This window comes from Gallus gallus, chromosome 1 (assembly GCF_016699485.2).
Source record: "Gallus gallus isolate bGalGal1 chromosome 1, bGalGal1.mat.broiler.GRCg7b, whole genome shotgun sequence".
Taxonomy (NCBI): domain Eukaryota; kingdom Metazoa; phylum Chordata; class Aves; order Galliformes; family Phasianidae; genus Gallus; species Gallus gallus.
Genome location: NC_052532.1, coordinates 88543002 through 88567366, shown reverse-complemented (window position 1 = coordinate 88567366; position 24365 = coordinate 88543002). Strand labels below are relative to the sequence as shown.

Here is a 24365-nt window from a genome sequence, read left to right as displayed (position 1 = left end):
TCTAGTCTATATACCCACAAAATAGCTCCCTTCAAAGTCAGTCCATGCTTTCCTATTTGTTTAATAACTGATATGGAACAAAATGATCATGTCTGTATAGCTAAACATGGTTACCTTTTTTAATCCTAAAGTGAACTTCAAAATTCTTAAAATGATTCTGTTGACATGAAGACAAAGTTAATTATCAGTGTTCTATCCCTTGATGAGAACTGGCTTATTGATTATGATGAAGTTTAATTGGGTAAGATAAAATATAAAACACAAATGCAATAAAGCTATTGGGCAATTATGGTTAAGTAGTTCAATAATTTTTTTCTGAAAAAAAATTTTGAAAATACAGATTTTTTTTGTTTGTTTGTTTGCAATCCATATACATCTTAATTTTTTAATATACTTGATGCTTTCTGAATATTCCTCAGTGTTAAATGATTGGGAAAAAAACAATGAAGTAAAATTCAGAATAAAATAATAGATAAAATGTTACATCTTAGAATTTTCAAAAGCTTACAAAGGTTCAGTAAATTACCTCACTACAAAAGCAAAGGTGCAACAAACTTGCTCATTAACCACCACCTGCCTTGTCTATTTCTGTGTTTAATCATTATGTATTTTTCTCCTCAGTCCAGAACCCCATGTCAGTGCCATAAACATTAGAAATGCTTTACTCTAAGATACTTGTCTGATTAACCCTACAGCATTGCATATCTGAGGTAGACATTATGGGCATCCAAAGCTAATTCACTCACTTGCTGGATGCATTTCCACATTACAAATGCATGTAATCAACATGGTCTTTTTTGACTCTTTTTTTTTTTTTTTTTAATGTGAATTGTAGCCAGAATCTCTTCTCTTTACCTTTGAGCTGTATCTTTCTTAAAGGGAAACCCTAAGGGAGCATTATTCCTTTACAAAATGAGCCCTTATGGCCATCACCTTTACCATGTTCAGGAGAACAAATCCAAATGCGCAGCCCATCAGTTGAGGCAGCACAATCACCAGCATAGGCTTTCCTGAGGGACAGATTGTGATCTCAAAACATCAGCCTGAGAAAACAAACCCAAAAATCAAGTAAAGAAATCTACAACATTCACACACTGGAGCCATTGCTGGCCTCTTGCATAGCCCCCTTCTTTCTCTTGCCCTCTGGTGCTGTATTTATGCCCTATTCTGGGGTCAGATCTCAGCTTTGCTGTGGCAGTCCTTGCACACTGCTCTGATCCTTTCAAAGTACGAATGCCTCCTGGCAGTTCTTGCCATCAATAGTAATCTACAGCAGGCTGAAAAACAATTATTTGATTATTTGACATGACAATTACTCACTGGCCTCATTTCTCCTCTGAGAAGTACATCAGAATATACATCACATCCGAAACCGTAGCACCATTGCACAGGGAGGAATTATCATTGGTGCTACTCACCTGTGGTAGCATTAATTTAACTCATGGTTTGTTCCTTTCCAATCTATTTCCAGCTCTTTGCTTTTCCATGTTTTTTTTCTTTAATAAAGGTACAGCAGGATGAATGCAAAGGGATTAGGAAAGAGATTCACGATGAACATGGGGTTAAGAGCAATCCTTGCACCTTGCTCCCAACCTTTTTGATAATGTGTCACTTCAGAAGGCAGAGATTTTTATGATATTCCTTTTACCTAAGATCACTTTTCCATTTCTCATTTGCATGAGACAGATTGACGGTTTCGCAACCGTCCTCTCTGTGGACATTATGACAGTACATCTAACAATATTAAATAAGGGAACTAACAAATAGCAAGCTCAAGTTGACCTGCAAATGATGACCTTACGTTCAAACACAGATACTTTAGATTTGAGAACAAACAAACCGAAAAAACAACAGTAGTTCAAAACCATTGCCTGACCTCAGTGGAAGTAGGAATTAATAATAATGCCAACTTCATTTTGGGGCTGGTATGAATGCTACCTGTGAAACTGGCAGATGAGGAATAGAGAAGAGACAGTAAAAAGGAATTTTAGGACAGAAGGATGTTTTGGCCAGCCCCACAATCCAGTCGATCTCTTTTTCAGCTGTGAAACAGGCATTCACCTGAAAGTTGGTGCAAATGGGAACCATGAGGCACATTACTAACAGAAACAGACTGCTAACTTGGAGAGGATTTAAGGAAGTGATCTGTCATGGCTTCGGCTTGCTTTTCACCAAGGTTATGCATTTGGGAATGTGTACAACAGTAACACTGTTTTTCTGTTATTGATCAACTTCTGTGAAAGTCTTTTCATTAAATATTTGGTGGCTCCACTGTACAATCTCACACTTCTCTGGCTGGTACCTTAACTGGCAGAGCCTCAAGGAAATTATATCTTACCTAAGACAACATTTTTCCTACAGAGATCCATTAGAAAGCTCACGCATTTTACTAGGAGCTTCTTGGGTTGTGATATATCCTCATTATTGTGGATGATAAGATACAGGATGATAAAGGGCCTAGAGCATCTTCTGTATGAGGAAAAGAAGACTGAAGCAGGATCTGATTCATGTTAATAAAGATCTAAAGGGAGGTGGGAAGCAAATGGGCGAGGCCAGGCTCTTCTCAGTAGTGCATAGCAATAAGATAAGGAGTAATGGTCTAAAACTTGAACAAAGGAAAAACCATAGAAACACGCGGAAGAAATTTTTTACAGTAAGGGTGACAGAACACTGGTACAGGCTGCCCAGAGTTGTGGAGTTTTCTTCTATGGACATATTTAAGACCTGTTTGGATGCCTACCTGTGCAACCTACTGCAGGGAACTGCTTTAGCAGGGCAATTAGGCTCTATGATCTCTTGAGATCCTTTCCAACCCCTACAATTCTCTAATTGTAATGTAATCTGAAATTCCATATTGTATAATCAACGAGTACACAGATGTATAATCAACAACTAAACAGTGAAGTTAGGCTAGTCTTTCAAGGACATATAACTGGAAAGATTATCACTTTGGAAAAGATAATCAGAAATAAAAGGAAACAAGCTCACCAGTGCTGGAGGCTTGCAAGAAAACTCCACAAGGAGCAATCTCCAGGAAGAAATCCTTCCTCAGTGGCAATCAGCCTTTACGTGGAGTCTAGGAGAGGTGCAGCCTGGCTCCACCTCTTCCAGTCACACAGCTGAATTGCCTCCACCTGTGCTCCCATGGCTGACTCAGTGCTCACCTCAGGTGGTCAATCAGAGGTTCACGCCATTATTCAACAATTCCCATACATATATCTATGCCAGTGACTCCCAAATATGTCTTAGATGGAAAGTCCATGAGCTTTTGTAAGTTTTCCATTTGCTGGTAGGTCAAATAAATGCTGACTCAGTCCAGGTTTTCATTATCAGATGTGTACCAGAGGCACTTTTAAATGAGTCCTGACTGTTCTCAGCCTCAGTCCATGATCACTGCTTACATTTCTGATACTTCAAAAGAACTTCTTGAAGGAAATATGAGGGAAAGATCATGTCTGCAGGGAGAAAGCTCATTCAGAACTGATTTTCAATTAGTTTTTTAATTAAGAGGACCATGGGAACGGTGAAGCTATCTTTCAGAATACTGTATTTTTTTCATCAGGTGAGTCGGCAACATCTATAAGATCAAGCCACACACTTCTCATTTGGACACAATTGGAGCAATACTCATTGTGCACAAAAACTCCATATAAAATGGTCTCTCTTTTTTCATCAACATCTTCACAGTATGGCCACCAAAGAGCATTGGCATGAAAGATGCCTGAACTGTTATTATAGCAAAGTTACTTGCAATAGATTTGAGAATGCTAAAGGATGAAAGATTAATTTCAAGGTTATAGTGACGATGTGCAAATAGTGTCACAACTCTGATTCTATTTGCAGTTTCATATCTGGGTGTAATTTGCCTATGTTATTAATGGTCTAGCAAATCTCTCCTCCTGGGCCTTGATACCCATGTCTCTTAATGACTACAACCGGCAAGATTTATGTCCTGTACATAAAGAGCTCCCTTAGGATTTTTTGCCTCTGTGAGTGAGCTCTGTTTTATTTTTGATTCCCAAATTGTCTCTAACTCTATTCATTACACTTTCCCTTTTAGAAAGGCTGTGTTTGAAATGACCTATTGGGTTACTTAGGGACAACTTGTACTTGCGACAAGTGGATGTCATGAACTGAGATAACCAGACAGTTTGGAAAGACTGCAAGCTGTGATATATCAAATAAATTAACAGCACTGAAGGGAAGGGAAATCTAAAAAAAAAAAAAAAAAAAAAAACCTAACAAAAAAAAACCCCACGTAGCAATTACATAAATATCTCAGGTTCTGAACTTATTTCTTGCTTTTGCATTGATACAGATGACTGTAAAGGCAAATGTCCACACCTTGGTCAGATACAGCCATGGAAACAGAAAATTTATGCTAGGCAGTTTGCATCAGAAACTGCATACAGGAAGCACTGGCTTCTGAATAGGGCTCAAGAAACATACTGAACTTCAGGGAAGTGCCACTTTCTAACTAGGAAGTTTGGGTCCAGTGATGATATGCCGACATGCTCGAAAAAGATGTAGTCCTAAAAAAATACAGGAATTAGATCTCAGATGTTGTTGTTGTCAGCTCTCTGCATAATTCTGAGGCCAGAACTCTAATGCTATTAAAAAAGATTTCTATTATAGAGAAATCAAATATTGCCAGTACTGGCCAACAAGGCTAACAAGCTTGGAACTATACAAAAGAAGTCATATTTTTAAGCCTATTTCTCAGCTGAACTTGATAAGTATTATAAAGAAGATGTTTGCTTTCTCCATCAAAGACACTAAGTGCGAATAGGAGAGTCCTTACCATTGTGCTTATTCTGAATTACACATCCATTTTGAGTCATAGGTCAGGAATGTAAAGAGCTCCGACTGCTCCTAATGACACCACAAGCATTTTACAACAAGGCAGCAAAAATCCTGTTTATTAGTAATTCTGGCTTTAATCTATGGAGTATAAGATGGAATAACATGTTTTACAAAGATTAGGATAATTAGTGCAGAAAAAATAAACAAGAAGATCAACAGCTTCTCAGCTGTGCATGTGCAAACTACTGACTATCTCAGGCCTACAGAGGTTAGAATTCAGAGCTTGCTTCAAACTAATATTGTATTAAGAGCAGTGATTTATTTCATTCAGGCCAACCAAGTCTTTCTGCCTCTGCCAGGATCACATGGAAGGCTTCTTTAGTCCAAGCAGAGAAAAGACACTTCACAGATTTTTATTTTTAATACATCAGAAGCTGATTTCTCAAGCTTCCATCTTTGCTTTCTTCACAACCAAAATTCACTGCACACTTTTGAGTCGTTATTCTGTTTAAAATCCTGAGATTATAAATAGCCAGCACTCTTTTCCTATGAATCCTTAAATGAGTTTGTTCTGTTTTCCAGCATCCTTACTTTTTAGAAAATTACCATGCTTAAGCAAGTTATTTTAACATGCCTTTACAAGGTTTTGCATCAGCTACAAGAACAGGTTTGTAAGAAGTATGATAATTATCCTCGGTCTCAGCATGATTGAAGAAGGAAAAAATAAAAGGCGTGTTATCAGTGTCACCAGTCTAAATGTGGGTTCCTGTATGGTAACAGATGGTGAAGCTGTTTTAGGGTTACACGGCCAATTCCATGCAGCTTGACGTTGAGGTTGAGAGGGAAAGGGACATCCACAGGGCCAAAGATGCTCGGCCATTTCAGAAATGAGCATGCAAGTTTCAGCTTTCGAACAAAAGAAAACACAAAACCAAACAGCTAGTGCATTCAGACCTGGTTACTAGGTTACTAGGAAAAGCTTAGACTTTCTTTGCTCAGGAACCTATGGCAGCTTCAGCAAAAGGTGGGACTCACTGACCAGAGGTATCCACTAACTAGAAAATAAATGTGCTGTTTTTACTACTTCTTGGTCGAGTCTAGGCCTTATACTCCAGTCTCAAACTATGCCTGATATTTTGTGCCCTGGCCCCTGCGGTGACACAATAAAAAGCTCATTTTACCTGTAGTAGGCCTCTTTCAGGAGCAGGCCAAATCATCAGATCCTGGATAGATCTCAACAAATCAGCTCATAAATAAATTGTCTTTTACAAAGCACAGGAACCAAAGGAAACATCACAGGAGAGAGAAAAGATATAAGAGAAACCAAGACAATTATCAAGAGTTAAAACCAGGTTCAATAAGTCAAGCCGGAATTCGTAACTCATGTGCAGACTCCCTAGATATAGACAGTGTCATGAACCAAGTGGGGTCATTTTGCACCCTGATTTTGTGACTAAGATGAATTAGCTACTTCACTTACAACTGCCCATAACTGCTATAGAACATTTCTCCTTGTCCAGATAGGGAATTGTGTCCTCATACACAGTCATGACTCCACAGTGTCATGTATCTGAGTTTAATTATTTCATTGTTACGATCTTCAGAGTGCAAAGAGGATTCAATGTCAGAGAGATGTAGCTGACTGTGGGACACTAATAATGTTTAGTTTAGGGTAAGCCAAAAGGCAGAGAGTATACTATTTTACCAGTTTTTTGGCACCATCTCCAAAGATGCTTGCTACCTTTAAAAAAATATATAATCTCTGTATACATTTTGCTTAGCAAAAAGAGAAGCAAAAGTCCTGCATCTTTCTATGCTAGGGTTAAGCAATACTAGCTTCAAGGGTTTTGTTTATTTTCATAAAGAAGGGTATTATATCCTTTCTTCATTTCAGCTTTCCCTGTGGAACTTATACCACAAACAGGCCTTCACAAATTAACTCCAGTCCCAGCTGTTTAAACAGACTTTTTTTTCTTTTTTTAAAGAGAGCGCTATCTGACGTATTTAAAAGCCTTGTATTTTTTTTCCCCCAGCATCTGTTACAACCCAAGGTCAATCTGAGAATGGCCAGAAAAAGCCAGAAAGGCAGTGGGACCAAAAGGGAGTTAATAGAAGCAGTACTCACTAATCCTTCCCTGTTCTTAAGGATTCAGATCAATCAAGGAGCACAAGTTTCAGGCAATGCCACGCACTCAAGGCTCTGCTGCAATGTGGGGACTCTTGACAATATTTGTCTGCATGTAGAGAGATGGGCATGAAGAAAAAACAGATTCCCTATCATCATCTTCTCAGAACAACAATGTGGAAAGCAGACCATCTGAGGTACTAGGACAGGTATGTCTTCAATTTCTATTCAACTGGGTCTTCTTATGTCCAAATGGCCACAGTGTTTGCACAATCAAAGTCAAGAAGAGTCTCCTTACATCTGCTGTAATAAGAATGGAAGGTTATGGGTTTTTTTTTTTTCGATTTTGTTCTATTTTGTTTATTTTAAATTCAAGACATCTTATACATCTTGCGTGGAAAAAGGTAAAATACTCTATTTGAGGCTGTCCAATTGATTCTACAGGAGCATGAATTAACGAAGGTGATGTCATTTTAACCAAATCTACTGACAACAACAGCTGCATAATATGAAATTAGGGAGATGCTTAAAGGCTGAGAAGTCTTCAGTTTACAGCTCATCAGTAGTCCACTATTAGCAGTCCTTGAGTGGGGTTGCTTATGCTTAGGTTTGTTGACAGAAAAAAAACATTAGCTTTAAAACTGTTACTTTTATCTGGGGAGGAAGCTACTGTCAGAAGCTGTTTCTGACAAAAGATGTTATTTCTATCAAAACAGAGACTATACGGTTACATAGGCATTTGGAAAAGCATCTATCCATCTATTTATTTATTTTTGTGGCACTTCATTTCATGTTCAGTTCCTTGGAACTGAAATCCTTCTGCTCTTCTCAGAAAAACAAAATTAATTACACTTAAACAAATTACAGCTTAAAATCTGAAAAAGCAAGCTGTCCTACTGAAATGTCTCCAGTGAGCTCCTTCAGCTCCTGTTTTTCTGAAGCTCTCAGTGCCCTGCCAGAGATGTGACATGAATACACAAAGTGTGCCTTACCCACCGAACAGTGGATAACGCTGTGCATGGACAGCACAGCATGTTGTGCTGCTCTGTAGCCGTATGCATAGCATGAAAAGAGAAAAGCAAGACGCTGAACAAAGGTATCAGATGCACCGCTTCCACAGCACGGTCCTCCCAGTATGTTACCATTTATCTCTGGAACAGAAACAAAATCAGACGACAGAAACAAGAAGTTCAGCCCTGTTCATATTACTGAAGCTTTTGTCAGTTACCAGAAGAAAGGCCCTGTGCAAACAAGTTCTCCTCTATTTGATGTGTAACTGGCAGAAGAGAGGCTATCCTGACGCCATCTTCCATCCATCCATGAGAGCAGACTCCCTGACCCCTTCTGAAAAGGCAAGGAGGGCATCCAAAAGCACATTCCCAGCTTCTTTCTGTCTCCCCACACATTTGTGCCCTCAGTTTACCATCAGCTTGCTCTCAAACTTCAGATCAGTGGCCATTAACAGGAACACCTATATAAAGGATGCAGTGCTGCAGAGAAAGGATAGCAGGGAACAGACTCACATCTCAAAGAAACTGCATCGGGAGGGGAAAAAAGACTTTATTCCACAATAGGAAAGCAGCTCACATGTCAAGGACCAGGAGAAGTGAGGAAAATTTCTCCCACCTGAGTGCTGTCATCTAACCAGGGGCTACCCATACTTCTTATTGCTCAGGACTGAGAATGCCCCTCACACCAAGGCATTTCCATTCGTACTAAGGCAATGTTCAGTGCGAGTGTACCAAGAATGAGCAGGACAAGAACAAAGAATAAAGCAATCCCTCACACATTCAGATCATCTTGATTCACCTGCCCATTTAGCTGCTGAATACATGCTGGCAGCTTGGTAGGGCATAAGGGCTTCAGGTGAAGAAACCAAGGCTGATAATTCTGCCTTGAAAATCACCACAGCTACAGAGATGGGACATCCATGCTAAGCAGGATGCATACTTTCAGTTTATTTCCTAATCAAGATGAGTGTTTCTAATCCTTTGTTCCAGCACTGGTGGGCTGTCAGACTATGGGCAGTAGTAGCCTACATATGCATTGCTCTGCACACAGTTTAAGGCTCCCTTATTCCACTACACGAAAGCCAGTCTGTCTTTCTAGACCTTGTGCCGTGGCCCTTTCCCCAGCTCCAAGAGGTTCCTTGGTTACGCTGTTTGTCATTCAGAATTTCTACACTGCTTTGTGCTGTGAATGATGTTCAGAAGAGAAAGCCGTCCTCGTCTTTTGTCAGTTTATGGTGTATTTCATCTCCCACTATCTCACGAAGTGACAGCTTGATTATAATGTAATTACTTTTTTTTAGTTAACCGAGTGCACAATTTTATTTCCAAATGGGTTTATGTTCATTATATTTAAGCTTAAGAAGAAGAAAGGTGCACTGGGAAAATACAAAGAAAGGTGGTTGCTATTTTTTTTTTTTTTAAGCTGAACATTATCTAGGGCTTATCCAGGGAAGGACAAATGCCAGCATCCCACCGGAGAAAAGATCACTCTCAAACATTAGAGCACAGATGAGTCTGAGAGTCCTTTAAGACATTTATATGGAAATTGAAAATATAAATGTTTAATTTTCATTGCATGGAATTTGGTAAGAAATAACAGGCTGAATAGCTGCACTATCCAAGAAAAAAAGAGCTTGAGAAGCAAAGAGCACAGAGTGGCTGCAGATGACTACGGCAGGGACAATGCCAGCTCACAAATTGGTGAAATGGAAGTCTTTTTTATTCAGTCAAATCTTCAAGCCTCCTGTGGCTGGGTACTTGCCAAGGAGCTCGTTTGCAAGTCAAGTATTATTTGTTGATGCTAAGAAGCACAAGCTGATACATTTTGCCAAAACATGTGTCAAGAAAATCCATGTAAATCAACAGTGCTTTGCAGCAGAAACTGTGGTTCCTTTCTGAAAACTGTCTTAGTAAAATGGCACCCTGGGGTTTCCTGTTTATTGCATCCCAGTGACTTCCAAATCAAACACGATCAGCTCAGACACAAGTGATAATGATTTTTTTTTTTTTAACTGCTGCTTCTATGAAAATAGAAATAAAATTGTTCAGCCAAGATGTGCTTTCTGGCTCATGCATGAGCAGTATAGAACCTACAACTGGTATTTAGTCAATAATGCTATTTACAACTTACATTCCAGTTTCCTTTCTATCATCCAGTTTGCGGTTTACTGGCTATAAAAACACATCCAGAAGCAAAAAGAAATAATAATAATAATCAGCAAGAAAACACACTAACTTACCCCTAAAGTGAAATTGGATCTTTGTTGGAGTCCATTACTTTAGCAATGTTTTTACATTTGGTTGAGCATTTGCTAACACAGCTCCTCTCCTGTCCAAACTGGAGGTGCAGTGCAGTATGCAATGTGGACTACATCAATTTTCTGGAAGGAGAAATTACTTAAATAACCGATAGAAGCAAGCATTTTCACTTCTCATTGTCATTTCACCACTCATAACCCTCCAGATCTGGCTGGAGAATGGTAGCTTTTGGAACTTGTGTCTTCTATGACATGATTTATCAGCACAACCTGCCAGGCTCTTACCTGAGATCAAGCTGAAAATCTCTCACACTTTGCTCCTTGAAATGCACTGATACTCCTCTTTGACCAGTCATTACTTCAAAATATACACCCTGCAAATAAGCAGTATTTTGGTTTAGAAAAATATGCATATTCACTTATTTTCAAACAGTTCCAGTCTTATTTTCCCATATTCAGGCTACTGATAAGTAACATAATCTGCTGTAATGAGAACACTGCTCACTTTCCATGCAGTATCTATCCCCACAGCTCTCCTGGGACACTTTAAACTAGCATGTAAAATTTTGATATTCCGGGCACGTATTCCACCTCATTCTATTACGTTGCCACAGACCTCGGTACACAAACTTAATTGTTCATTTGTCTGGCCTGTCAGTTTTTCTATTTCCACACTCCCACCTCGGTACCAGCGTTCTGCTAGGTAGTGGGAAAACCCGAAGATTATCATGTACCACAACATCATTTGTATACTCTATCAAACGGGAACTACTGATTGATCAAACTCATTCACTAGAAAACCTGTGAAATAATTTTATCAAGAAATAGTTTCTTTGTAAGAATTGGACTCTAGAAATTCAGATAAAAGATGTGAAACACCATCACTTTACTGTTACCTTTCCAAGTGAAAAAAATCAACAAAAGCTCGACACCTAGAGTAAAGAAAAGGGGAAATCATGTGAGAGAAAAAACAGAGATAAAAGAGAAAAACAGCTTATATTAAAGCTTAGCAGTCCTGGGGGTATTGCCAAGGCTTCTGAATGGATGAAACATTTCTAGTAATTACGATGAATCGAACACATACTGTTAACCTCAGGCTTGCTGCAAGACTATCTTGAAAAAGGGACAATTGTTTTCATATACTTTTTTTTTCCTCTGAAACCAAGTTATTGTTTCACTTAAGTGAATAGGATCTGCCTATGAGAAAAGGTTTTTGCATGGGATTTTCAACACTTAGAAAATCATCTTTGGATTATTACTATTATTATTTTTCACAGAGCAATCTATTCCCTTACTTGTCAATCCACTCAGATGAGCTACAGAGCATTCAGAACCTAATATCACTAATCAAACAATATTCTCTAAAAGCAAATCTACTGGAGGAGGTCAGTCAGAGTTCAAGAGCCCATAATTCCTGAGCAGGTTTAGATTTTCCTTTAATGTTCACAGTAAGACTCAGCACATCCTCCCTGCAGTGACCTTCAGACTCCACATCATCTTTGCTTCTTTTTCCACATATTCTGGCAATTAATTGTAGGGGCATCACCATCTTCCTGCTGTCTTCAGTGTAGGTCACTGAACAGCGCAGGGATGAGAAGGCCTACAGGAGCCTGCAGTTGTTGGGGTCCCAAATCCAGAACAGAAAGAGTTTTGCAAAGTAAAGCCATAGATGGGACCAGAGAAGACATTAATAGAGTTGGGACTCTTCTCTTTATCCAACACCTGAGAATAATTCTTGACTTTAACTTGCCTAACTCCTCACCCACATCCAGAAATGATGGGTAACAGCTGAAGATATCTCCTCTACGCGCTTACCTGCTCCCTTGTTTGGCTTTGCTCTTGTCTGAAAGATAGAACCAGATAAAGAATTATATATCATGGTAAAAAGGAAATTTGAAAACAACATTTAAAACTTCTATTTCAAAACCATAAAGGATACATCCTTAAATCAAGGCCACAGCACCAGTCCTTCAGGGCATTATTCAAAGTAGCCCTCAGCTTCTTCATAGTGATGTAATAAAAAAAACATATTCATAAATGGCACAGGACTAGTTAACTTTGCAGTTGTTTTTCTTCAATCAATAAAGTGGCAGAGAGGTCAAAGCTTTATATGACTGAGAAGCTATCAAGCTGGTGACAGCACTAAAAAACAAAATGCTGAAGTGCCTGTTAAAAACTGAGTCCATCAAAAGGGAAAAAAATCATGTCAAGAGTCTTACTATTCGACTCCATTAAGAAGATTTTGTAATCAATACATGGTATGCAGTCCACGTAATTCAATTCGAGAAAATTTTAACTAGATTATATCTTGGCAAGAAGACCTTATGGGTCACTTTAAACTCAATTTTTATCTGTCCAAATAATGAACTCCAGAAGGTTAAGAGATTAGCACATCAGAGTATGTTTTAGTGCAATCAAAGCTTTCCTAAGAGAAGACTATTGTACTAAAATTGTTCAAATCTTGCTTGGATTATCATATAGACAAGACAAAACCCAAGAATTAATATCTGCAAGTTTCCTCTGGCAAGATAAACTAAGGCATTTGCAAAGTGCTATAAGAAATGCAGACAGTTACTTCCATTAATATAAAAGCTTACCCCCAAATGACTGAAGAAATTCTAAAATAATAGGAAACACTGTCCCAACACATAATTACAAAGATGTCAGTAGTCCAGAAGATTTTATTTAAAAATATGTATATTCTTTTCCACTTTTAATCTTTGTCTCTTCATTCTTTGCAGTTATAATTCTTCACTACCCTCATTAGGATTTCATTCTTTTTGTGTCCATCAAAAACTGCTCTGCATTTTTGTTTTCAGCTTCTGGGAGGACCAGTCCATGCAAATCACAGCATTTCTGTTCCCTCTGGTTTGCAGTTGCACACACAGAGTGAGCCAGCCAGGAAAGAGAATTAAGAGGCGACCTGACCCGCTGCCTTGCCAAGAGGGAGGCTCTATTATATCTATGTCATTTTTGACAGACTTGACTCTCTCTCCCTCTGCAGTGATTGCCAGCAGCTGAAATGCCACCAGATCCCCAGGCCATCTGTTCCAAGGCTTCCCTATCTTCTAGCACTGAGAAATTTCTTCTCACTTGTAACATAGGGAATTCCATTACGTTTTGTCCTCTTGCGCAAGGACAGGGAGAATTGATCTCTTGCTCACTGCCTCAACCCTGTACCTGCTGATGGACAGCCACATCTCTAGTTTCAAAAATCTGGTGTGAACTGCTCATTTCTCCCAGTGCTTCCCAATGCTCTCCAGGCTCTGATTCTCTTGCAGGCTAAGAGCTAACCCGCACCTGTGGCTGCAGCAGGTGCTTTGCGTTAGTAGCCGCTTCGGCAGGATGTTCAGAGCCTTGTCCTGGTGGGAGACAGGGCTGCCTGGCTCAGTGCTCCTCTCATGTTGGGCACTGCTGCACCTTGCAGCTTGGACCCCAGAGCAGACCAATGTCCACCACTGCAGCAAAACACCATAAATCAGCATCCCCACCCTTCTGGGATGGCCAGAGTCCGATGGACACATCAGCACTGAGACAAGGCCTAGCAGGACTCCTCAGGAAGTATAAATCCTCTGTGTTGTGGAAACCACTGCAGCCTGCATTTACTATGAATGCTAGGTCAGGCTCTTTTGCTTATGCTAACTGATAAAAGCTTGCTTGATGTGCCCTCTATGGCCATCAATCTCAATAACATGTCTGGAAGCTCTGATTTCCAACTGCTTGTTATTGTTGCATGTGACTTGCTTACATTTCATATATGATGAATGAGTAACTGGCTATCCAGAAGACGACTAATTAAAAAAGCAATGTGAGGCCAACTAGACAGAGATAAGTGAGTATTAAAGTACCTGACCTGGCCAGGTGTTTAAAGATATTGCCAAAAAGGTCTTCAAGTTAAAAAGAAAAAAAAAAAAAAAAAACAAGCAAAAGACCACCTTGACAGATTATTAAATGCTTAAACCTTCTGGCAATAGGAGCTGCTAATAAAGAAACACTGTAAACCAGAAGACAACAGTAGTAACAGTAATTATGCAGCAGAATGATTATACAGCTCACAGTCTTAATGACTCTAATCTATTTTATGAGAGGAAGTCAAAGCTTCAGTGTTCCAAAAAAAAAAAAAAAATCAATTAGGGAGCAAGGGAGATGGAAAAAATCTATTTAGGCTGCATTTCTACAATCAAGTGATAAATCAGTCATGATTAATTGCAGAAATCAGTACAGCTCACCATGTTTTAATAACCCTGCTACTCCACCAGAGCTAGGAGACCCATTCTTCTAAGCATCCAAAGAGACTCCACAGAGTAATTTGAGAGAAATCGTCGTGTCCCACAAATTGTGCTGTGCAGACAGAAGAATATCCAGCACTACCAGCATTAAGAAGCTCGCTTTGGAGAACTTTGTTTATTTTTATTGCAACAAAGCTGATTTCAGTTCAGTGGTACCTAATAGGCTCAACGACTCACAGATTTTTTTTTCCCTTTTCACTTTTTTTCCTATTCCAGACTAAAAGAACTTCAGATATCATCCTCCCACGGTGGCACTAGCCATGAAAATGTCATTCTTGGAAGTCTTCTACTTGGAAGCCTTCCTACTGCAGAAGACAAAGTTCAAGGGTAGAACACTAGGAATGTGTGTGGGAAAACTGGAGGTGGTTGCTGGTCCCTTCTCTCACAAAGCCCTATTCATTACATCAGGACACTGATGGTCATGGTCACCTGTGCTCTGAAAGTCAGCCCTCAAGGAAGATCTTGTTTTCACTGCACTCTCACCCAGTTCTTAGTGTAGCAGACAGGAAACTGGGGGGAAAGAGAGGCCACGACTGGCTTTGGGTCAGATTGCGTGTACAAATGGGAGAAAATAGACAGGCTGGTATTATTCCAAAGGTAATAATAATACATTAGACAGATCACCTCTTTGCCTCTTCCTTGCTCATTCTTGGGAGATTATTTTAGGTGTCAAAACCAAAGTGCTTCTAAAGCTTTTGCATTTAAACTTGTTGCTCTCTTCTCCAGCATCCCATTTACAAACACAAGTTGAAATTCAGAATTTCTCATTTGCTGCATTTCTATGTAGTTTCCTATGTAATTCATATTTAAAATAAATATATTTTTTTCTTTTTTAATATCATGTTTGTACACTTCTATTTTCTGTAGCTAAAAAAATTAAAATGCAGAAGATGATGGGAGATAAAGAAACTCCATAAGGACTTAACAGGTGCCAAAGTTGCTGTTCCTCTCAGTGTTTCTCTGGAAATAATGATCACTGGTCATTACCACCATAACATCCGTCCTCATTTGCTCACTGTTTACTTTTCAGGGTAGGATGCAATTAATTAACAAGGGTTTACATTTGTTATGTTTTTAGACCTAGAAGTTATTGACAGCCACTTGACATTAATTATTTGTACTATTGACATCTTTGTGCTGTGGAAAGCTCTCTGGAGAAGAGCTTGGGGATATGCCAAAGGTGGTGAGGAACGTTGCTGAAGGCAGGCAGGGGGATGATGTTGCACATGTACAGACTAGGAAAACAAGGGGATTTAACTCCTGCTACTTTTTTTTTCCCCTCAGCAGAAAGGCTCAAATTGAGATTGTTTCAAATCAGAGCACTGGGGTTAGAGGCAGCAGCCTGAGTGGTGCGATGTCAGTGACAAGAGTTGGAGTGGGCACCAGCCTAACTAAGTGCAGGCATTGGAGATGATACCCAGGTAACAGCAGCTGAGAAGAGAGGGGGTCAGTGGAAGACCTGCAGCTGTCTGAGTTGGCAGTGCTGGAAGGAGGTTACCAGTGATTAAACTTCTTGAAGTGGACCATCAGCTGGATTACACAGGGATCAAGGGACTCCTAAGAGACATACAAGAGCAGGAATCAATTTGAAAAGAAATAAAGTGCAAAAAATTTGTGACTGTTGAAGTGGAAGAGTGGTAACAGAAGGTCACTCAATTCCAATGAGAAACTCAGAAGTTCACAGGCATATGTTATGGTTTTGTTAAAGTCTACAAAAAAGGGACATCAAAGTCCACTCAGTTCCAACCCCCTGCCATGGGCAGGGCTGCCCCCTACCAGCTCAGGCTACCCAGGGCCGCATCCAACCTGGCCCTGAATGCCTCCAGGGATGGGGCACCACAGCTTCTCTGGGCAGCTGTGCCAGAGCCTCACTGCCCTCTGAGTGGAGAATTTCTTCCTAACATCTAACCTAAATGCCCCCTCTTTCAGTTTAAAGCCATTACCACTTGTTCTGTCACTAATGGATCTCCTGCTTGTAAGCTCCCTTCAGGTACTGGAAGACGATATAACCACTTAAATTGTGCAGCTTTTTTCCTGAAACAGTAGGCAAATCAGGTGGCACACAGTACATAGTGAGGAATTAAAGTCTGAGAAAAACAACTTCCTGATCACCTGTAGGTGCTGAAGCTGAGGTGAGCGCCCACTTGATGTTCATGTGCTGCTGAGAGCTGGTAAGCCAAGATGAGTGAGGATGACCATATGCTTTTCTTTTTGCTTAGCTGAGGCAACAGGCCAGTGATGATTCAAATAAGAAAGTATTAAAACATTTCTACTCAGATAGAAATGATCCACTTAATCAAATGAGCAATAGTCAAGAACTTAGCTCTTAGCACTCTACATGTGATATTTTGAGCAGTGTTTTTCAGGAAAGTACAAACAGAAGACATAATACCAGTAAGGTGTGCTGCTTTTCAGCCAACAGTTCATTCCCAGAGGTCACAAGCAGTCCATGTAGGCATTTCTGCCCTTCAGAGGAAGACACCCAGGTCCACAGCTGTCACTTTGTTGGGTGTTCTCCTTGTCCTGTTTGGATTCCTCCCTCCTCATCCTCCTCTTGTTTTGCTTAAACACAGTACAACTCCCAGAGATCTATACCAACCCTTACCTCAATAGATCTGTCTCAGATTGAGATGCAAGATCTTCTCTGGTGGCCTTGCTCCATTTTGCTGCCTGCTTTGATTATGGAGCAGCCAGCTGGAGCAGCAAGTCACAGAAGGACGTTGTTCCCATAGTAACTCATTTCCTCTACCCACTTATTAGATTAACACATTTCACATCAGAGGTAGACATCAAACTATCTCAGAAACGACAGCCTGAGACATTACTTAAATATAAACTAAGCCCACCAGGCTGTGTCAAATGGCACTATTTGATATCAAAACATACATCTATAGCTCTTATCATTAAACTGTCCTGCCTGAAAATCAGCAAAAGCACCTCAACTAATTCACTTTGTTACTAGTTTGCAGACAACTGCTGAAGTTCTGAAACAATCAGGAATTCCCCCATATCAGACCTGAGCTGCAACAAAACACAGAGGCTCACTATCACTGTGATCAACACTTTTGGTGTACTTAACATTTGATCACATTTGCAGCACTGCTTTGGAAAAGGCCTAATTCACGCTCCAAGTAGCAGCAAATCTCCCATCATTTTCACCTCCCCCAGTTTCAATTTTGCTATGTTTTAGTACTTCAGTGTGAGTTGTCCTAATGGAGGTTTGAGCCTGAGGAACAAATCTGTGCACTAACTGCGCACCCAGACAATATGAAAAGTCTGTCTTGGTTCCAACATCATACTGAAACTCTGTCATGCTCTAAAGAAATCCTGAAAACTGCACAGACTTTTTGCTGCTGAAAGTTTCTAACAACATCTTCTGGTAGAACACCTGATAAGGAGGCGGTGGCAATGGACAGAATATATTTCCTAGTTTCTATCATGCTTACTCTGGACTTTTACAGACTGATACTCCATCCCTGGAGGCATTCAGGGCCAGGCTGGATGGTGGCAACTGCGCCCATAGCTGGGGGTTGAAAATAGATAATCTTTAAGGTCCCTTCCAACCCAAGGCATTCTAGGATTCTGTGTTTCCCTCTTCTCAGTCTCAGCTCCCCAAATAGAAAATGAGCCATTTCTTTTCATTTCCTTTCTCGTCATTCATCTGTCCAAACTGATTCTCAGAGAGGTCTTGTCAAATATGTATTCATATATGCATATACACAAGTATACACATACATACACAACACCTGCTATGTATACTACTTGTGAAATCTGAAGTTTCTATAATGGGTCCTTGACACGGCTTTAAATGTCACCTTAATGCAAGCTTGCTAAAAACCCTGTTCCCAGCACTTTGCCAAGACTCAAGCAAAGCCTATTTACACCTAACAATTTAATTCAGAGACTGACTCTCATTGGTATTTTCATGTCAGTGTTCTCTGTTCCCTGTACATTTGTATTTGAGAAGCAGCATTTTCCTGATGACAGCTGCAGTTTCACCAGTCTGTTCAAATCACCAGGAACTGAACTTTGTTCTTTTTTATTTTTCCTTTACATCTCTCCTTGTCAGAAATCACTTTTGTCAGCTGTGCAGTCTCGATGTGCCAGTTCACCCCATCAGCATCTTGCCTAACTTCTCCTAAATACAGTATCTCACAAAAGTACAATTTGCAGGTGGAGAATATAATTCTCATCTCAGAAAATCACCCTAGAGTTGTGGCAAAATTCATAAAAAAGGTGTGATGTATATTAAGAACTTAGAAGTATTGATGTTGTTTATCATCTCTGATCGCAGCATCAGTGCAGAACAACTCACATGGACTCTGCAGTACAGGACGGTGCATAGCTGGGTCTTTGCTTTTGTACTAAAGAGTACATTTCACCCAAGGAGAAGAGGTAATTCTGTCCTTGTTTCCAAGTAAACTGCAGAAGAAAGAGACATTTCCTGCTTTGTTGTGCAATAACCTTAGGCAAGTGCTTTAAAATATATATGATTTTGGTCCTTAAAAAACTGTAGCCTTTCCCTGTCATTTATGTTCTCTATACTTTGTGCCTCATTAGAAACCTGAGAGGAATATAGGCACTTCAACATGATGGAAATGCCAGCCAGCAGCTAGTACATTCTGAACATTAAAATGGAAACAGTAAAATGGTGAATGAATGTAAAGAACAAACAGTTTTTCCTCTTAGTTTCCATTATTTTCTGCATTTAAAATAGAATAGTCAGAACAAAATCACAGACTTTAAAATCAAGGAAAGAAATTGAATGGTAAAGTTGGCCATGAATTCTGTAAATTACCACCACTTAATAGCTGCAGCCCACTGTGGTTCTTCAGAAGAAAATATATGTCACGCATGTCACTACCCAGGGAATAATCAGAGCCACATCTTAGTTCTCTTTCGGCAGAGGAAAACCAGCTAAGCTGCCTGCTTTCTACTGGCAAAAGCTCACTCCCAGGTTCCACAAGGACAGGCACAGACCCATGGCATGGTTGGGGTTGGAAGGGACATCTGGGCCATCTGGTGCACCCCCTGCTCACGCAGGCCATGAGAGCAGAGTGCCCATGAGCAGGCCCCGCTCTGTGCAAGGTGATGAGCCAAATGGCCTTCCCAGTTCTGAGCTCAGTGCTGTTCACTTGCTGCCCTTCTCAGGGCACCGGGGAGGGGGAGCATAGCTTTCATCATCAGATACCAAGGTGACATTGACTGGTTTTCCTTTCTCTCAGCTCTGATGTGGTGCTTTGCTCATTTTAAACATCTGAAAGAGAGAGAGAGGAAAGAACACTTTCCCCAGAAGAGAAATCTGCAAGCACTCACATTTGCATGAATAGATTCTCTTACCTCTTTCCACAAAAGGAGCTGGCCAGCAAGAAGGCGGCAGGCAGCACTTTGGGGATAACTTCTGCAGTTCTCTGTCTTCTTATCCATGGCAGATGAATGCTCTTTCAAGTTTGCCTCTGGACCAGACTCAGCATCATTCATGCCTGTAAGTGGTACTTTCTATTGTGCAGGTAGAAAGTCACCTATCATGACCACTGCTACTCAATTGTATCCCACATTTAGTTACGTATAGCTGCTAAAACAATAATCACCTTACAGTTTTTGGCTTCATCTGGTACAATTGGTTTTTTTTTTTCCTAAGCAGACATTACCCAGCTGCTCCCAGCTACTAAACCTGTTGCTGATTAAAAAGTCAGGCTCTGGAACTCGGTGTTGGTGTTCATCCCCCAGGGCCTATCCACAATCCCAATCAATACACCGCACAGAACACGGATTACAAGAGGTGCTGCCCAGCCACCTCAGTGCAAGCAGTCACACTCTCCCTGGCAGCTTTCCCAGTACCCTGCAGACAGCAGACACAGCACAACCCAGAGTAATAGCAGTTTACTGGCAAAGATGTGCACTGCCACACAAATAGCAGACAGCTGCCCTAACACATCATGACAAGGGATCTCAGATTGCACTTGACACGTACATGGTATACAGCTCTCAACACGCATGCATGTCCTATGGGAATCCGTCAGACCAGGCCCTCACAAGATGCAGGGGTTAACTTGCCTGGAGTTTGCCAGCACCACTGCTCCCTTGTTAATAGAAACAGCAGCAATTTGCTTTAAAGATGAAGGCACAAAGTGACCTTCACTGCTGCCTGGCAGTCTTAAATCCAACAAGCACAGCACAATACCTTGCAGGTCTCAGAACGATTTTTAATAAGTCCTGGACTGTAACAGTCACCTCTCCCACAGTATCTCATTTCAGCCTATGATTGGGCTAGTACATTTTCCTTGCTAAACCTTCTATGGCAATGCTAAATGCTCAAGGGCTTTGTCAGCTGCACAGTACATACCCCAGAGGCCCGTGCAAGGTAGGAAATAACTCCGCACAAAAGGGCACACATCCGTGCTACCTGAACACACATCTGTCTGCTCCCCAGTCGCCTGTGTCAGCCTCTCTAATACTACCAAGAGCTGCTTAGCCAAATGGCTCAGCAAACTGTTACACTTCTAAGAGAGGAGCCAAGTCCGACACGAGGGAGTTATCCTACAGATGAAGATGCTGGTGGCTTCAGCAAGGCAAGGATTGCAGCAGAACAGGTGGCACATTTAGGAGTATGTCTGGCTGCTCCTGCCTACCAACACCACTACCAGCACAGGAGTAAAGCAATCACAGAAGACTAAATTTCCAGCAAATCTGCAGACGGTCACTCATTTTGCAATAAAAAGTATTTACAGAGAAAGTGCTGGAATTTTAGTTGCTACTGATTAAAAAGAGCATGAGCAAGGGAGCACAGACTTAAAGGTGTTCAAGAGCTTTCCATTTTGCTTGCCTTGTCTCTTGCCTCTAAGCTACCATCTCAGTCTCCTAGCATGCCTGATGTAAGAAAACATTCACAAATCATGATTGCTCTTCTCCAAAGAACCAACTGCTGACCCACCTTTGTCCCTCTGCAACCTTTTAGGATGAGAACAAGCTCCTCAGAATAGCACAAATCAGCTCTGTCAGCTGAAATCAGCCTTCCCCATAAGCAATGGGTTAAGACATTTTGTATTAAGTAGTGAAACAGAATCAATAAGCTTGGAGAAGATCACTAAGATCATCTAGTTCAACCATCAACCCATCCCCACCATGCCCACTATGTCCCTCAATGCCACATCCACACAATCCTTGAACACCTCCAGGGAGGATGACTCCACCACCTCCCTGGGCAGCCTGTGCCAATGCTTTACCACTCCTTCTGAGAAGAAAATTTTCCTAATATTCAACCTGAACCGCCCCTAGTGCAACTTGAGGCCATTCCCTCTCATGATATAGTTATTATGTGGGAGGAGAGGTTGACCCCACCTCGCTACAATCTCCTTTCAGGCAATTGTAGAAATCAATTAGGTTTCCCCTTAGCCTCCTGTTCTCCACACTAAACAACCCCAGTTCCCTCAGCCGCTTCCCATAAGACTTGTGCTCCAGACCTCTTACAGCTCTTTTGCCCTTCTCTAGATATATTCCAGGGCTTTGATGTCTTTCTTGGAGCAAGAGCAATCAACAGTGCATGACATGATAGTATTAAATATTGTAATAACACTGTAATATTTCCCCCCATGTGCTTTTCCAAACTGATCTCCCATCTCACAGGCTCTGACTTGGCTGGTGACAAGTGCATGTTAGGGACTATGACCACAGCAGCAGGCTGCCAAACTCTCAGTGATCCCTTTACTCTGCTCATATCAGCTCAGCAGAGCCTGGCCTGCTGTCCTTCACAGCAAAATGCAGCACTCACCCTGTGGCCCAGCTGACAGGGCAGCTTCCTACAGCAAACTGCTTTAACAACACATTCCAGTACAGTTTGACAGCTGGTAAACATGCTGACACACTTAGCATTTATTTTCCACTTTGCACCATGAAAAAAACCTGAGGTTTAGTACAGATTACAAACACCACCAGCAGCAGCAATAGCTGGACAGTGTTTTATTCCAACACACAGTACCCTATAAAAGTCTTAGATTTATGTCTAAATACTTCGTACAGGAAAACATTTCAGCCAAGTATCTGATTGAATTCTTGTTTAGTTTAGCTTTGTTTTTAGCAAGAATAGAGGGAAGGAGAGGGCAGATGGGCACACAGAAAAAAAGTATCAGGAAACTAGCATGAGAGAAATAGCTATCCACTTCCTTTGGGTACCATTTATATGGCTCTAAGTGCAAGTTGAAAAATTTTACACTGAAAATTAATGCAGCAAACCAAGATCTGCTGTACATAGTTGTCTATTTTTATTCATCTACTGCTGCTAAAGTGACAGTCACTTAATAAGTAAGATCTCTGTGTTCTCTGTGAAGAAGTTCACTAACTATACATTTATGCATAATTTTATTTCCAGTCCCACCCCACTCACAGCATTGTTTTCAAGCCTTCCCATCAGAATGGGACCAAGAATCTTCAGGCATGTTCTAACGTTAACACTGACTCTATCCTAAATAAATCATGCAAAGGAAAGTAGTTTTTGAGTCACATTCCATGTTAACAATCAGTCAAGTTCAGAACAGGAAATTCCATTATCTAAAACATATTTCAAGGTAAAGCTCTGGTCAAAAAATATAAATGATTTCGGCCTTGTTCTACTGTACATTTTGAAATAAAAGGCAAGAGGTTTCTCAGTCTTCACAATTTTATTTATTTTTTTAAAATCAATCACTAGAAAGGATAAATACATGATCCAAAAAGCACTTATTCAGCCCTAACCCTATAGTTTGCCATAATAAAGATTTTTTTTTTTAAAGCATTCTGAAGAATTCAAGCAGGAAATTTGGGACACATGCTTTGAAAATAAAATAAATTCCCTTTAACCTTATTAAATGTTTTAAAAAACCCATTTCCACTGAGTAAACTAAAATGAGATTTTACTCAATTGAATAAGTTTAAATTGGCTTCCAAGGACTTACTTGCTTAGACTAGTTTCATGACTCCTCTATACCATGTACTGTACACATTTGCAAGTTGCAGCAATGAAGTTTTTGAAAGCACAACTAAAAGAACGCAGTGCTGCACTGAGGGAATTTTTTTGTCAAGGCAGGTTAGAGTATAAGTTCTCTGCTCTTTTATGAACTATCCAGACAAACCACTGTGGAGAGTCAGGATTTTATAATTTCTCAACCAAACCCACTAAATATCCTTTAAATATCCTTCTACCCCCCAGCAAAGAAACAATGATTTTGCCCTTTTGGAAGTAGAGGAGAACCCAGTATCATTCCACACCACAATGGAGGCCATCCATCTCCATTCCACTGCTGTCTTTGCCCCAGCCTTTTTGGCTGACCTCAGGCACACCCCTCTCATTCAAGTTTTTCAAAGCAGAGTAGAAGCTAATGTCCCTTACCAGAGAAGTGATATTTGTTTAGCTCTCAAAGGAGTCTGTGTTTCAGGGTGTATGAAATAGAGTTCATGTCACTGCCTGGCTGACAAGCCCTGCCGGACTGAACTCTTTGAATGTCCTGAGATGTAGGCTGCTGTGCGACATCAATACAGAAGAAGCCTCATTCCAACAGGAAATGCCTCTTCAGAGCCAACTTACAGTGCTGGAGAAGCCCAGCTGCCAGCTACCACTGTCCGTGCACAGTGTAAGTGCGTACCCTTGTGAGGCCTGGACTTGCCTTCTGCTAGGGATTACTCAGAGAAGTTGCAATTTCAGGCTTGCACCAAAACATTATGGAATTGTCACTGCTCCAAATCAAATCTTGCCCCATCTGCTTCCCTAGCATCTGTTCCCGGAGCATTTCCTGACTTCCCCCGGTGAAGGAAGTTGATCTGCTGCATGTTGTTGTTGTTTCTGAAAGGATGGGAAAAGAAGAGAGGAAGCAAAATTGGAAGTACATTAAGCACAGAAGTGTTGCTT

The 24365-nt window shown here is 40.6% G+C and overlaps 1 long non-coding RNA gene across 1 annotated transcript in view; it reads right to left on the bottom strand.

The window, feature by feature from the left end:
• Positions 1 to 15326, bottom strand: part of LOC107055009 — a 55474-nt gene extending 40148 nt beyond the window's left edge. Inside the window, exons 1-3 of the long non-coding RNA XR_005840900.1 lie at positions 11093 to 15326; positions 10482 to 10570; positions 10179 to 10319 (exon numbers count right to left, since the gene is read on the bottom strand). This is a non-coding gene — a long non-coding RNA (uncharacterized LOC107055009). The remainder of the gene's footprint in view (positions 1 to 10178; positions 10320 to 10481; positions 10571 to 11092) is intronic.
• Between the last annotated feature and the right edge of the window lie 9039 nt (positions 15327 to 24365).